General features: G+C 39.7%; 1 protein-coding gene across 1 annotated transcript in view; it reads left to right on the top strand.

The window, feature by feature from the left end:
* Positions 1–958: 958 nt before the first annotated feature.
* Positions 959–14,223, top strand: part of OTULIN (OTU deubiquitinase with linear linkage specificity) — an 89,834-nt gene continuing 76,569 nt past the window's right edge. The window contains exon 1 of the mRNA XM_036758838.1: positions 959–1,227. The gene's annotated coding sequence lies outside the window, so the exon portion shown is untranslated. The remainder of the gene's footprint in view (positions 1,228–14,223) is intronic.

The raw sequence follows: 14,223 nt of genomic DNA, 5'->3' as shown, positions 1-14,223 counted from the left end.
ACATCCTTTGAGTCTTGGCTCTTTCACTTATTTGCTTTATGACACTGGGAAATGTCATTTAACCCCTCTAAGCCACAGGACCCTCAATTATAAAATGAAGATGACAATATTTGTGTTAAGTACTTCACAGAACTATTGTGCAGATCAAATCAAATAATGTATTTAAAGTACTTTGCCAACCATTTATACTTACTTTGAGGTATATTTACTTTGAGGTATACTTACTTTGCCAACGCTTTATATAAATTCAATATTATTATGATTTCCATGTCCAACTCCCTTATTTTATAGCTGGCAAGACTGAGGACCAGATAGATCACGTTGCCTCCCGTGATCACACAGCTAATTAGTGTAAGGGCTAGAACAAAAGTGATGTCTTACGGGAGGTGCTATGGGACTTAAAGAAAGGCAAATGTCCCAAGTTTCAGAAAGGAAGAGGGAAAGTGGAGTCTGCCGGTGAGCTTGACTTTGATTCCCAGGGAAGAAAAACTTGAACACATTATTGAGATACCCAGAAAAGGAAGGGCAATCACAAAAAGGCAACACAGCTTCATTACCAAGAGGTCGTGCCAAGCTGCCCTCATTTCTTTTTTGACAGGGTTACTAAACAGATAGATTAAGGAAACATTGTAGAAGGAAGGAAATGTTTTCTTAGATTTTGAAGCAATTATTTGGCAATCTCTCACGCCAAATGTTATTCTTGTGGACAACAAAGAGACATGTAGAATATATCATATTACAGTTAAGTTGATACAGAAATGGCTGACTAGCTAGACCCAAAGAATGTCATAATTAACTTACTATCACCTTAGAAGGGGGGGTTCTTGTGGAGTACCTCAGGAATTGGTACTATGTTCTTTACCAGTTTTATCAATGACTTGGATAAAGATATAGATGACTTCCTTATCAGACTTGCAGATGACACAAAGCTGCGGGGGAGGGATGGATAGTTAACATGACTTATGACAGAATCCAAAAATATCTCAACGGTCTATACAATGTTGAGCAGATGAAGCAGGATGACAACATGAAGTTAACAAGATGAAATTTATACAGTTACATGTATAGTCCTCTGCTTGGGTAACAAAAACCATCTTCACAATTATATGGCAGAAAGAAGATTTGGGACCTGGAATATGGAGATAGCATATGTAAATTACTACCTCTGAAACATGATGAAGGCACCCAATGGGGTCCCTGAGAACTCGACAATAGCCATGAGGACAGGTAAGCTTAACAGATCTAGCCTCTTTAAGTCATTGCCTCAAAATCCTAAGAACTTAAAAAATAAGGTAAAAAGTGTTTCTCCTGGCCCTAAAAAAAAAAGCCTAGCTCTGGACTCATGTTGATTAGGTTGAATACCTAAAGATTATGCTTTTCTTGCACTCTCTGAATTATTTCTTCACCCTGAAAACTCCAGGGAAATTCTGTAAAATAAGGCTCATTTATGTCTCATGTCTAGGATCTCGCCTAAGAGGGATTAAAGGTTCCCTTTTAGAAAAAGTCTTCAATGTATAAAGTCTCTATCAATGTTTGAAATACAAAAGACCCATCAGCAAACACATATCCACGAATACTGGCACTGACTAACCCGGATGCATGAGAAGCTCTCCCTTTTCACTTTTACCTCATAGAATCTCTTTCTCCCTTTGAGACACTCAGATACCTTTACTTTTAGACATTAAAAAAGCCTTTTAAATGAAGTCTTTATCATTACAACCTGGAAAGACTTATATGAACTGATACTGAGTGAGGGGAGCAGAATCAAGAGAACATTGTACATGATTACAGACACACAGTATCTGTAAGGACTAATTTTGATAGACTTTGCTCCTCTCATCGATGCAAAATTCAAAGACAGCTCCAAAAGACTCAGATGGAATAAGCTATACACATCCAGAGAAAGAATTAGGGAGTCTGAATGCAGACTGAGGCAAACCATTTGCTCTCTTTTTTTTCCCCTTCTTTTTTGGTTTCGTTCCTTCTTTCTCATGATTCATTCCATTGGTTATAATTCTTCTTTACAACAGGACTATTATGTAAATAAGTTCAATGTGAAGGTATATGTAGTACCTACATTGCATTACATGCTATCTTGGTGGGGAGGGGGTAGGAGAGGGAGGGAGAGAAAATTGGGAACCAAAAAACTTGTGGAACTGAGTGTTATAAACTAAAAATAAAAAATAAATTTATTTCTAAAAATAAATAAATAAATGAAGCCTTTACTGGTTCTCACCAAATTCTAGTGACCTCTTTCAAAATGACCTCATATTTATTTATGTTTATGCTCTTTATCTTTATTCTGAATGCTTGTATATAAGTATTTGTTTTCTCCACTTAGCAGATAAACTTGTCAAGAGTAAGAATTGTTTCATTCTATGAAGCAGTACCAAGTACAGAGCCTGACACATGGTGCTATTGTTGTTCAGTCCTTTCAGTCATGTCTGACTCTTTGTGAACCCATTTGGAGTTTTTGTGGCAAAGATACTGGAGTGATTTGCCATTTCCTTCTCCAGCTCATTTTACAGAGGAGGAAACCAAGGCAAACAGAATCAAGTTACTTTCCCAGGATCACACAGCTAATAAGTATCTGAGGCCACATTTGAAATCAGGAGGATGTGTCTTCCTGACTCCAGGCCTTGTCCTCTATCCACCGAGCCACCTAGCTGCCCCCTGATACATAACAGGTGTTTAATAAATGCTTCTTGGTTGATTGACTGATAAATTTCTTGAGAGATCACAAGTAACAGGCCAATATGAGCAAAGCTGATATCTACTCCTTTGAAAATATAGAAAATAAAGATCTATCTGTATCTAGAAAGAAATTGATTTTTGTTAGAATGATTTATACTGTTGATTTTATAGCCATTCACTAACTTGATTTCACGAACAGACTTGCAAAATTAACGCAACAGACTGGTTAAAATGCACCTTCAAAATGTTTCTATTCTGGGGCAGCTAGGTGGTGCGGTGAATAGAGCACCGGCCCTAGAGTCAGGAGGACCTGAGTTCAAATCTGTCCTCAGACAATTGACACTTACTTGCCGTGTGACCTTGGGCAAGTCACTTAACCCCAATTGCCTTCCCCCCTCTAAAAAGAAAAAAATTAGAGCCATAAAAAATGTTTCTATTCCATCACTTATTTGGGGCTTGTGCAGCATATAATATGCTAGGGACAAAGATAAATGTTTTGCATTTTTAATAAACTTAACTTTATTAAATTTAATTCCATTTAACTCAGAAAACATTTAATAAACTTTTACTATGTTCAATATATGCTAAGAACTGGCAATACAAAGAGGTATGACATGGGATCCGCTCTTGTGGCTCCTTCCAATAAAGTGTACAAATCACTAGAAGCATGAGATAAGTGGAAAGGAGAGGTCAGACAAAGTACTCTGAGAAGCATGAAGAGGAAGACCTTCTGGTAATGGGAGCAAAGGGCTAGGGTGGATGGGCTAGCAAAGTCTGAATAAAGAAGGGAGAAGCTACATTGAACAGAATGAGATGGCCCTCTGGGAGGTCTGTTCTAGATTTGCGAGACAATGTGAGCAAAAGTAAGCATTTGGGAGATACAAGACAAGGACAGGGAGAGTGGTTCAGTTTGGAGGGTATGAGGGACATGTGGAGGGAAGAAATATGAGATAAGGCTGGAAGGGTAGAATAGAGCCAGATCGTGGAGGGCCTTGAATGTCAAGGTCAGCAGAGGACACTTTACTTGGGAGGTAAAAGAGGGAGAGGGGCATTAATGGTTTTTCGGTAGAGCAATGATATGATCAGAAAGATGTATTCAAAGTTTGTTTGGGGAGCAGAACCAAGGATGGATTAGAGAAGGAGGAGACAGGAGGAAAGAAAACCTCCTAAGCAATAATAATTAAGTTCTGGAAAGAGGAAGATTCAGCCAGGAGTAGAAAAGCAGGAACAAGAGAGATAGGCAGGTAGAAATGATAGAATATTAGGACTTGGAAACATTTTGTATGTGTAAGATGATGGAGAGGGACTAGTCAAAGATCCTTACAAGGTTATGTGGTTACAATGTTATAAACTTGGGAGACCCGAAGGGTAATAGCAAGTGTTTTATATAGCAGCTAGGTGGTGCAGTGCACGGAGTGCTAAGCCTGGAGTCAGGAAGACCTGAGTTCAAATCGGACCTCAGACACTTACCAGCTTTGTAAGCCTGAGCAAGTGGAATAGCAATTTGGATTTGAAGATCTTTCCCACCCATTAATAGGCCATGTGACCTGCTTACATCACAGGAAGCCTGGGTTACATGTGGTGGGAGGGGCTTCCTGACAACAAAAGAACGTTGTGTCACAGGAAATGCCAAGAGACAAAGCACTTACGGCTGCTAATGGCCGCTAATGGCCGCCCTAGTGATGGTTAGAACTGAACAGGCTGACTTGGCTGTACTGTGAGTTTGTTTTGGGGAAGATCCCAGCAGGGGGTTGGAGAGGTTTTGGGACAGTGAGGCTCCATGTTGTGATATTGTGTATTGAATGTCTAGTGCTGTGATAGACTGGATAAACGGCTTGTGGGATCTGGTTCTCTGGTGTCTGAATAAATGATTTACTTCTACCTTCTCTGTGGACAGTCTCGTATCCTTTGCCATACAGAACCACAGAGGCATTTTGACAATTATCATCTATGTTGTTATCATTGCCTTACTGTTACAGCAAGTCAGTTAATCTCTGTTTGTCTTATTTTCCTGAGACAAAAATGGGAATCATAATCGCATTTACCTCCTAGGGTTATGCTGTGAGGATCAAGTGAAATAATATTTGTAAAGTGCTTAGCGCCATGCCCGGCAAGTAGTAAGCACTTAATAAATGCATATTCCCTCCTCTCACTCAAGGTTTGCAAAGTGTTTTACATATGCCATCTCATTTGCTCCTCACAACAACCCTGAGAGGTAGATGCTATTATGATGCCCATTTTACAGATGAGGAAATTGAGGACGAGGAAACTGAAGTTGAAAGAGGGTGACTTGCCCAGGGTCACACAGCTAGGAAGTATCTGACGCAGGATTCAAACTGAGGTCCAACATTCTATCCGCTGAGAATAGCGGTGTTATCAGCAGGAAAAGAGAAAGTAGTAGTGGGAGGGGCACATTTAGAAAACACAAAGAGGTCAGTTTTGGGCATGAAATGCCACTGGAATGTACAGATGGAGGCAGTTTGCAGGCAGCTGGAGATGCAGAACTGGGATTCAGTGAAAATTTATTTATAGATCTGTGAATCATCTGCAGAGAGATAAACAGCTGACCCCAGGAAAACAGATGAGATGACCAAAGGAGAGAGGAGAAGGAAGCTCAGGACAGAGTCTTTGGGTGATTACACATAGGCAGGCAGGAGACAGGTGATCAATAGGCAAATGATATGGAGGAATGGTCAGACAGGTTAGGAGGAGAAACAGGAAAGACCGTTGCAGAGTGGCTCAATGCCAAGAAGGTTTGTTTGTTGCTGGACGTATTTGTACATGGAGCAAGTATTTAGAACGGAGCTTGGTGGAAGATTTAGACGTATAGTAGGGAGATATCATGGAGCAGGTCCAGCAAAGGAACATGATGACATCCTTAGAGGACAATGGAGGCATGTGTACTGACCTTATACATTCTTTATAAGTGTTCCCCCAGCCATATGTATTTCTTACGCATGTTCCCCTCCATGCCTATGTGCCCCTCCATATGTGTGTCCTGGCTATATGTTTTTCCTACATGAGTTTCAAACCACACATGTGATTTAGCCATAGATGTTCCTTTTGTGTGCACCCCAGTGTATGATACCTATGTATGTCTCCCCTTCCCATTGATGGTGTTTGTATTTATGTGAGAGTATGCCCCAGGTTCAAGCAAGAACATTCGATTGCTGCATTTCTTATAATCTATTCCATTGGATGCCTTCCTTTTAACTAATTTCATCCTTTCCTGACTAGCAAAAGAAAACACATTAGTTTTCATGAACAGCAGTTTCACATGAATGCAGACCCAGAGAATACCTTGAATCTTGGGTAACTTTTTGGTGGAACCCATATCCAAGAGGGGATAGATGCCCTAGCACTAGAGGAACCCACTGAAGATTTATACATTGTGTGCATATATATGTTCATACATACATGTGAGTATCTGTGTATATACAACTGTGAATACTTACGAATATAACCATTCTATAACATTATAGATTTTGAGTTGGAAAATGACTTTAAAGATCATCTTAGTCTAACCCTTTCATTTTAAAAATATGGAAACTGGGACCCAGAGAGCTTAAGTAATTTGTCATAGAATACCTGGTCTGCCCCTTTCTCATCACATCAGAAAACCCTGCTAGAAAAGAATTTATGCGTGCATATATGCATATATTCTTTTCTAACAGGGTTTTACACGTATATGTATAAGTATGCATACATAGGTATATACATATGTGTGTATATATAGCATCTCTTATCAGGGGTTCACACATGTATGTACATATACATGTGACATATGCATGTTTATTTTGAGGGAAGAAAAGGGAGACAATAGCTAGTACTTTATATAGTACTTTGAGGTTCACAAAAAACTTTTCAAATATTATCACATTTTATCCTCACAATAGTCCTGAGTAGGTTCTATTACTATCCCCATTCACCAGATGGAGAAACTAACACAGACAGAGGTTAAATGACTTGCTCAGATCATAAAACCAGCAAGTGTCTGAGGCTGGATTGAACTCATGTCTTGTTGACTCTAGGTCCAATGTTCTATCCACTTTGCCACTTTGCTTCCTCACCTGTTCTCACATGAGTGACAGTGGTAGAGGCAACGGTGTGATGAAGGCCTTCAGAAGTGATCAAAGTCAAAAGTCTGAAGTTTAATTTCCTAGAAAACACATTGCTAATAAGATAGTAGCAGAAACTGGACTGTGGAGTACTGTACCAGACCTCAGCCAATCCCACCTCACCAGAGGATTATGTCTGTGAGCCAGTAATGGAAGCAGTGAGAACAGCACAGTGGAGAGGCTGAAGCAGGGAGCCTCAGGGGTGTGAGTGATGCCTGGGGAGAGTGGGAGGCAGAGCAGTAGAAATGGGACAGCCAGGAGGGAGCAAGACCAACAGAGCTGCATGGCGGCATCACAGAAGACATCAGTGATCCTGCAGTATCAGAGGTATGTGTTACACCTTCACATGTGTATCCTGGCTCCATTTATACTCTACTTCTTCATCCTACTCCATGCTTATATGTTAGATACATATATTCCCTGTGAGTTTGACCCTGCCCCCAACACACACAATCCATAAAATTTTTCCATCTAATAGTATGTGTGTGTGTGTGTGTGTTTATTTGTGGAAGAATGTGCCCAGGTTCATGAGAGAAAGCTCTATTGCTACTTTTCTCACTACTTTATTTCATTAAATACTTTTTCTTCGAACAAATTTTATCCTCTGGCTACTAGTAAGAGAAAATACATTAATTTGTGCTCGTGGGCTATGTTTTTGGGTGAATTTAGACCCATAGAATACCTTAAACCTTGAGTAGCTTGGGGGAGGGAGGGCCAGGGGAGGAGAGTGGGGAGATGGTACCATGAATGCTGTAGAAATACTCAATTAGCCAAGGGAGAAGAGAGTATTCAGGAGGACAGGTGCAAATGTTGCAAAAATTAAATGACAACGAAGACTAAGACAAAAATCAGGTTTGGATATCGGGAGACATTTAAATACCTTTTAGTGTGCTGTTTCAATAGTCATGGGGTCAGAAGACAGATTGCTAGAGGTTGAAAAGTGAATGAATGAATGAACAAAGAGGTATTTATTGTTATCATTATGTGCTAAGAACTGTGCTAAACGCTGGAGATACAAATATAATCCACATGGCAAGGAGCTCATATTCAATAGAAGACCTCACATGTGGAGAGTGGGAGTTGGAAGGTGGAAGGGGTTTTGGTTTGGCCTAGAAATGTTGTGATGGTCTGGTTCTGGACAGAATAGGAGAAAACTCATTTATCAGAGCCCAAGGTGAGGAAATAGAGAGAGGGGTTGTAGAAGAATTTTTCAAAGAGTTTGACTGTGAAAGGAAAGAGCCTGAGGTAGGATCAAACTTTTTAGTTTTATTTTGACTTTGTTTAAGCATGGAAGATATATGAGCATGAGGCAGTGGAAAAAGAGCTAATAGAAAGAGAAAAACTCAGTATAAGAAAGAAGTTATTGAAAGGACAAGCTTATCAAAGGAGCCAGGGAGGAACGAGGTTAAGGGCATAAGTACAAGAATTAGCCTTGTCAAGGAGGGCCACCTTGTCCTCTGAGACCAGAGCACAGATTTAGAAAGGCTTAAGGATTTTACTCACAGTAGGAAGCCAATCAGTGATAAGGAAAAATCTTTTTAATTTATATTTCTTGTACAGTAAAAAAAAAGCAATTGTCCTAAATGGAAAAGTCCTTCACTCTCCTGCTGAGTTGTTTGAAGCCACAAGCAATGCAGAAAAAAATTATTATGTTGCCATCTAGTGACCACCACTAGGAATTTTCTGGAAAGTTTAAAATTTTTTTTATCCTGGTTAAAGAGGAAGTAAAACCAAAGGAAATCAAGCAACTGAAACATGTCTCAAACAAATGTTATCTCACCACTCCACAGAAATTGCATGATACGGTGTAGGCTTCACAGCTGTAGTTTTCATTGGCTCAGGAGCACTGCTCTTGGATATTGTTATTATTTAGTCATTTGTGTCTGACTCTAAATGACCCCGTTTGGGATTTTCTTGGCAAAGATGTGGTTTGCGGCTTCCCTTTTCCAGCTCATTTTACAAATGAAGAAACTGAGGCAAATGGGGTTAAGTGACTTGCCCAAGGTCACACAGCTAGTAAGGGTCTGAGGGCACATTTGAACTCAGGTCTTTCTGACTCCGGGGCTGATGCTGTACCCATTGCGCCATCTAGCCGCCCCTATTGAATATTACTGGTCATTAAATATCAGGGGATGGATTACAGATGGCAGGGATGGATCACTTTGAAGTTCAAACTATCGTTCTATATCTCAGCTCCATAGTCTTGCGTAGAGTTTCTAAAGAGACAGAGAAAAGCCAATGGTTGCTTTCTAAACTAACTTTTCCTTCACTTTATGTGATATCCTCACTTCAACTCCTTACAATTCATTTCTGTCCCAGAAAGGCTATGTTATGAGACTTGCTCAAGATCGCATAGCTAGTTAATGGAAGAGCTGAGACTGGAACAATAATAATTGTTAGCATTTATATAGTACTTTAAAGTTTGCAAAGCATGGTACGCATATAGTATATCATAACAATGTGTCAGGTAGGAGCTACTATTCCCTTTATTTTACAGGGGAGGAAACTGAGACTGAGAGGTCAGTTGACTTGCCTAGGGTCACGAAGCTGGTAAGAATCTGAGATAGGATTCAAATTCAGGTCTTGTTCTTACCCACTGCTCCACCTAGATGTCTTGATCCAAGTCACAGGGATTTAGAGCTGGTATCCAGATGACATCCAGCACTCTAGATCCTAGACATTCCTCTCTAGATCTCTAGTATTTTCCTATGCTGGATCGCCTCCACTGGGGGGAGTGGCAAGTATTAAAATTCCCAGGTTCCACTTAGATGGGAGCAAACAAAGCACCGAAGTTTAGAGGCACCCAAAGTTTACCTGGATCCTTTGTTAAGAGGGAAGGTTTTATGTTGCCTCTAAGTTTTCTACTGCCTAAATCAGAGGTTCCCAAAATTTGGCCTAATGCCCATTTTTCAAAAAAAAAAACAAAAACTTAGTGCCCTCCCCACCCACCAGAAATCTATTTTCTTTTACCCTTTAATGGGTTTTTAAAATTTTCATCATTTCAAAAATTACATAAAATTTTTTTTAAAAAATAATGCATCTTAAATTTAATAATTTTATTGTAGATTCATGGGTTTTTCCCGTATTAAAATTTTGATGATGCAATATTGCATCATGTAACCATATAGTATCATATTATGAACAAGTCATCATATGCACATATTCCTGCTGATGCATGATGGACTTCCTGACAATGCATGACATTCTCACTGCTTGTTAAGACCTGTTGGCAGGATTGACCACTGATCAGTTATAACTTGCATTTTGTGTATTTATTTGGAAAATAATGTAATCATTATGACTTTAACTCTGTTGCACAACAGATGAAACAAGTGCGAATGGTTTTTCAAAATTTTCTTATCTTCTCTTCTTTCCTTATGCTTCTACACACACCCCCCATTGCACCTCAGGCTACTACTGCCACCCCATCGATCCAGTGCCCCCAAGGGGTGGTATCACCAACTTTGGGAACCTCTGGCCTAGAAGATCAGGACCTATGCTTTTATCATTATAGGGAACTCCCAAGGAAGATGCTCCTTCTACCAATTCAGAGGGTCAATCATGGGCCACAGAGAGGTTAAATAACTTGAACAGGTTCAAATAGCCACTAAGTTTTAAAGGCAAGAATTGATCCCAGGGCTTCCTGGCTATGGAGGCTATAGCTTTGCATTTGCTAAGCAAAAAAAAAAAAAAATCAACAGAGATGACATATCACTTCAATGTACATGAATGTAATAAATCATGTCCTTACAAGAATGCCACTTTGCTCTTCTGAGTAGAAAATGAAATAAAGTTGCATATCTAATGATTGAGTATGACTTTGGACAAATCAACTTAGCTTTGAGTGTCTCTGTTTCTTCACCTGTAAAATAAGGGATCAGATTTCTAAGGATCCTTCTGTTTCTAGAGTTCTATGGGTTTGGGGAGTGGGGGTTAGTATCTAACGTAGTTTTAATGTTTCTTTTGATATATTTATATATGTATGTATGTATACATACATATTTTTTTCCTGTAATAAAATGAAAGATAAGGGTATCCCGAAAGTCTTAGCTCTTTAATAGCTTAAAACTGCACTGAGACTTTTGAAACACTTTGTACTGCAGAGGAGAGCTACAAAGATAAATTCCTTAAGGGACCCTTACATAACAACTATTCTAGTTCAGAGGAGGGCCACAGGATCACAAGAGGACTGAACACCATTGTCATCTTCTAACTGTCTAAATGAAGTGCGAGTGGTTAGAGAAAACCTAAGGAATTGATGCACTGACTTCACATATATGAAAAACCGTCATGGAGAAGAGGGCCTATATTCAATCTGCTTGGGTCTGGAAGGAAGCACTGAAACCACTGAATGGTAGTTGCAATGAAGACAGATTTGGGGTCAATATAAGGAGAAACTTCTTAAGCACTTAAAAATGGAAAGGGTTGTTTCCAGCAGCAAAGAATAACATGTCCCTGGAAATGTTTGAACAAAGACTAAATGGTTACTTGTCCTAACATTGACAGGATTCAACAAGTTTATGGACTAAGTCACTTCAAAGGTTCCACAGTCTAAGATCCATGATTTCTCATGTAACTAGAGGAAATTTCATAAGATAAGGAACAAGAACTGAAACTGCTTTGTTCCATGGTTTATAGCAAACTGTGGTCAGATTTTCTGCCATAAGAGTCCACCACAGGAATTGACGTTCAGTGGTACCCTCCCGATCACCCTATCAAATGTGCTTACCTTCCATCCCAAATGAGATGAACCCTACCACAATGACCTCCCCAACCCTAGAACTCCTGTGAAAGCCTATCGACTTAGGTAAAAGATGATTAAGGTATGAACCTTCTTAAGGGCTTAGCCATTGCCTGAATTACACACTCAGAGAATCTCGGGGTTGTAATTTTCTTCACAGGTCATGTAATCCAACTCATGATTGACTCTAAGCAGTACCTTTACATCACCTGGGCAAGGGGTCATTTGGTTCATACTCAAAAGTTTCCAAGAAGCAGGAGCTCTCTACTACCCATGGGAGTAAAATTGACTTTTGTATAGTTCTAATCATTATTTTCCTTATGCAACCACCAAGGAGAGCTTGTGGGTGAATTTGGTCATTGATAGCCATCACTATGGTAGCCTATGTTTGCTCAGTAGTTCTTGGTCTTCCTCTTCCCCTTTAGGACAATATTTTGAACTATCCATGGAAAAGCATGCTACCTAAGCTTCTAAAACTCAAGCAACAGTGGCCTTTCCCCCTCACAGTGTGCCCTGCTGTTAGGTTAGCTATCTTTTAAAACTACACCAAACAAAACAAAACAAAAAAATCAAGAAATGTGGGGGAGGGGGGGGAAGCAGATTTATTTCTTCAGGGCTTATGGAAAATAGACCTCTGCTTCTGTGGCTCAAGCCCCCAGCTCAGCTTTGCTAAACCAAATATTTCCATCTGACAGACTGGAAACACAAAAATCAACTGAAAGCAGTATTAACGGTCATTAGGATTTATGTAACAGGGATAGACATCCAACTCCCCATGTGAAATAATGCTTTGTGGGTCACCAGTCTTATAGGTGATTTATAGGTCATTTCTCACTTACTTTGTTCCCAAAATTAAACCTAACTTCCTGGGCTCTAGGACAATCCAGGAATATGTATATTTTTTCACGAATTAATACAATTAAAATATTTCTCTCAATTAATCATCTAAGCTCAGAATCCCCACCCCAGTTCATCAAATATTGTTTATTCAATAAGCTGGAGAAATATATTTCCCCACTAGTAAGTATTTATACCTTTCTCTATATTAAGTTCCTTCATGTCCTAGGGTTAAATAAATATTAAAATTACTGCATATACCATTTATTAACAATGAAATCAATAACAAGCACAAATAATTATTTATAATATTTAAGCTATGAGAAAGATCATAGCTAGTCACCTAAAACCTACAATGTAACTGCAGATGACTTTTCACTTCTGAGAACACCTTCCCATACTGTTTAATTAGTCCTAGTTTCTTTGTTCTTAATGATACAGTAACAGTTTTCATAGCCTCTGTAGAAAAGACTTTTGAAACCGGGGTTACATAAACGTTTTAGATAACATGGACAATGAAAGTCAAACAATTAGAGAAACAAAAACGCTTCTGCCCAATTGACTACCCCCGTTTGTCTAGCCTCCAGAAACAGAACAAGGCAAAATAGGAAATTAAAGTGTTCTTTTCTTGCAGCAGGAGAATCTTCTCCCTGGGTGAAAAACACAGGGGCAGGAAGGAGTTATTATCTGGGTTGAGGATGAGGTCCCTAACCATCCCTGGCTACAGGTCACTATCTTATCCATCTGGCTCATGTTTTGTACCATGCTCTAAACACCTCAGGCAGCTCTAATGTCTCCATTGTAGCTGTATTATCATAGTTTGTATTGCTTCATGCTTGAAATGGTGCTCTCCTTTCATCTTCCTTCTTTTTGCTAAAGTCCTTTCAAGTCCCAGGTCATGGGCACACCCATGGAATTTGGGGAATACTGGGTAAACCCTCTTGGTCAGGCACTAAGTGTCTTCCCTCTTTCTCCTGAGTCACCACAGATTCTGGTGGGGCCAAAAGCAGATTACCCTTACATGTAACCTCAATTTGCCTGTCTGAAGCTTCACCCTACTATCCCTAATTCTGCCCCCAGGGCTCAGGAGAACAAGTCTAGTCTCTTCTCCAAATGACAGAGACTTGAAAACAGCTGGATTACTCTTACTATACACCTCCCTTGCTGCTGAAAGAAGCTAGAGGAAAACATGAAACTATATTAACTGGACACACTACAAATTTTCATTATTTATTCTTAACTGGGTCCTCACTAAAACAAGGCACACATTCTTCTCTTCCCTAATTGATCAGCTATCTCACTCTATACCACAGTTGTAGAGAGTTTTTCTCTTCCTCCCCCCTAGACAAGGAAGTGATTGATTCACACTTTGCTGAAAAAAATTGAGTCCACATGCTGAGAGCTCCTGCAAATTCCCCTCCTCCTCATCACACATCACTCAAACCCTTTTCCTTGCTAAAACTGTTGTTGTATGTTCAGTCTTTTCAGTCATGTTCAACTGTGATCCCATTCTGAGGTTTTTTGGCAGCTAGGTGGCACAATGGATATAGTGCTGGCCCTGGAGTTAGGAAGACTCTTCCTCTTCATGAGTTCAAATCCAGCCCCAGACACTTACTAGCTATGTGACCCTGGATAAGTCACTTGACCCTGTTTGCCTCAGTTCCTCACCTGTAAAAAATGAACTGGGCAAGGGAATGGCAAACCACTCCAGTATCTCTGCCAAGAAAACCCTGAATGGGATCTCAGAGAGTTGGACACAATGGAACAACAGTGTGACCAAGATACTGGAGTGGTTTGCCAATTCCTTCTCCAGTTCAATTTACAGATGAGAAA

The sequence above is a fragment of the Trichosurus vulpecula genome, chromosome 1 (genome assembly GCF_011100635.1).
Source record: "Trichosurus vulpecula isolate mTriVul1 chromosome 1, mTriVul1.pri, whole genome shotgun sequence".
Taxonomy (NCBI): Eukaryota; Metazoa; Chordata; class Mammalia; order Diprotodontia; family Phalangeridae; genus Trichosurus; species Trichosurus vulpecula.
The sequence above is the reverse complement of the archived record's forward strand: the minus strand, read 5'-3'. Positions and strand labels throughout refer to the sequence as shown.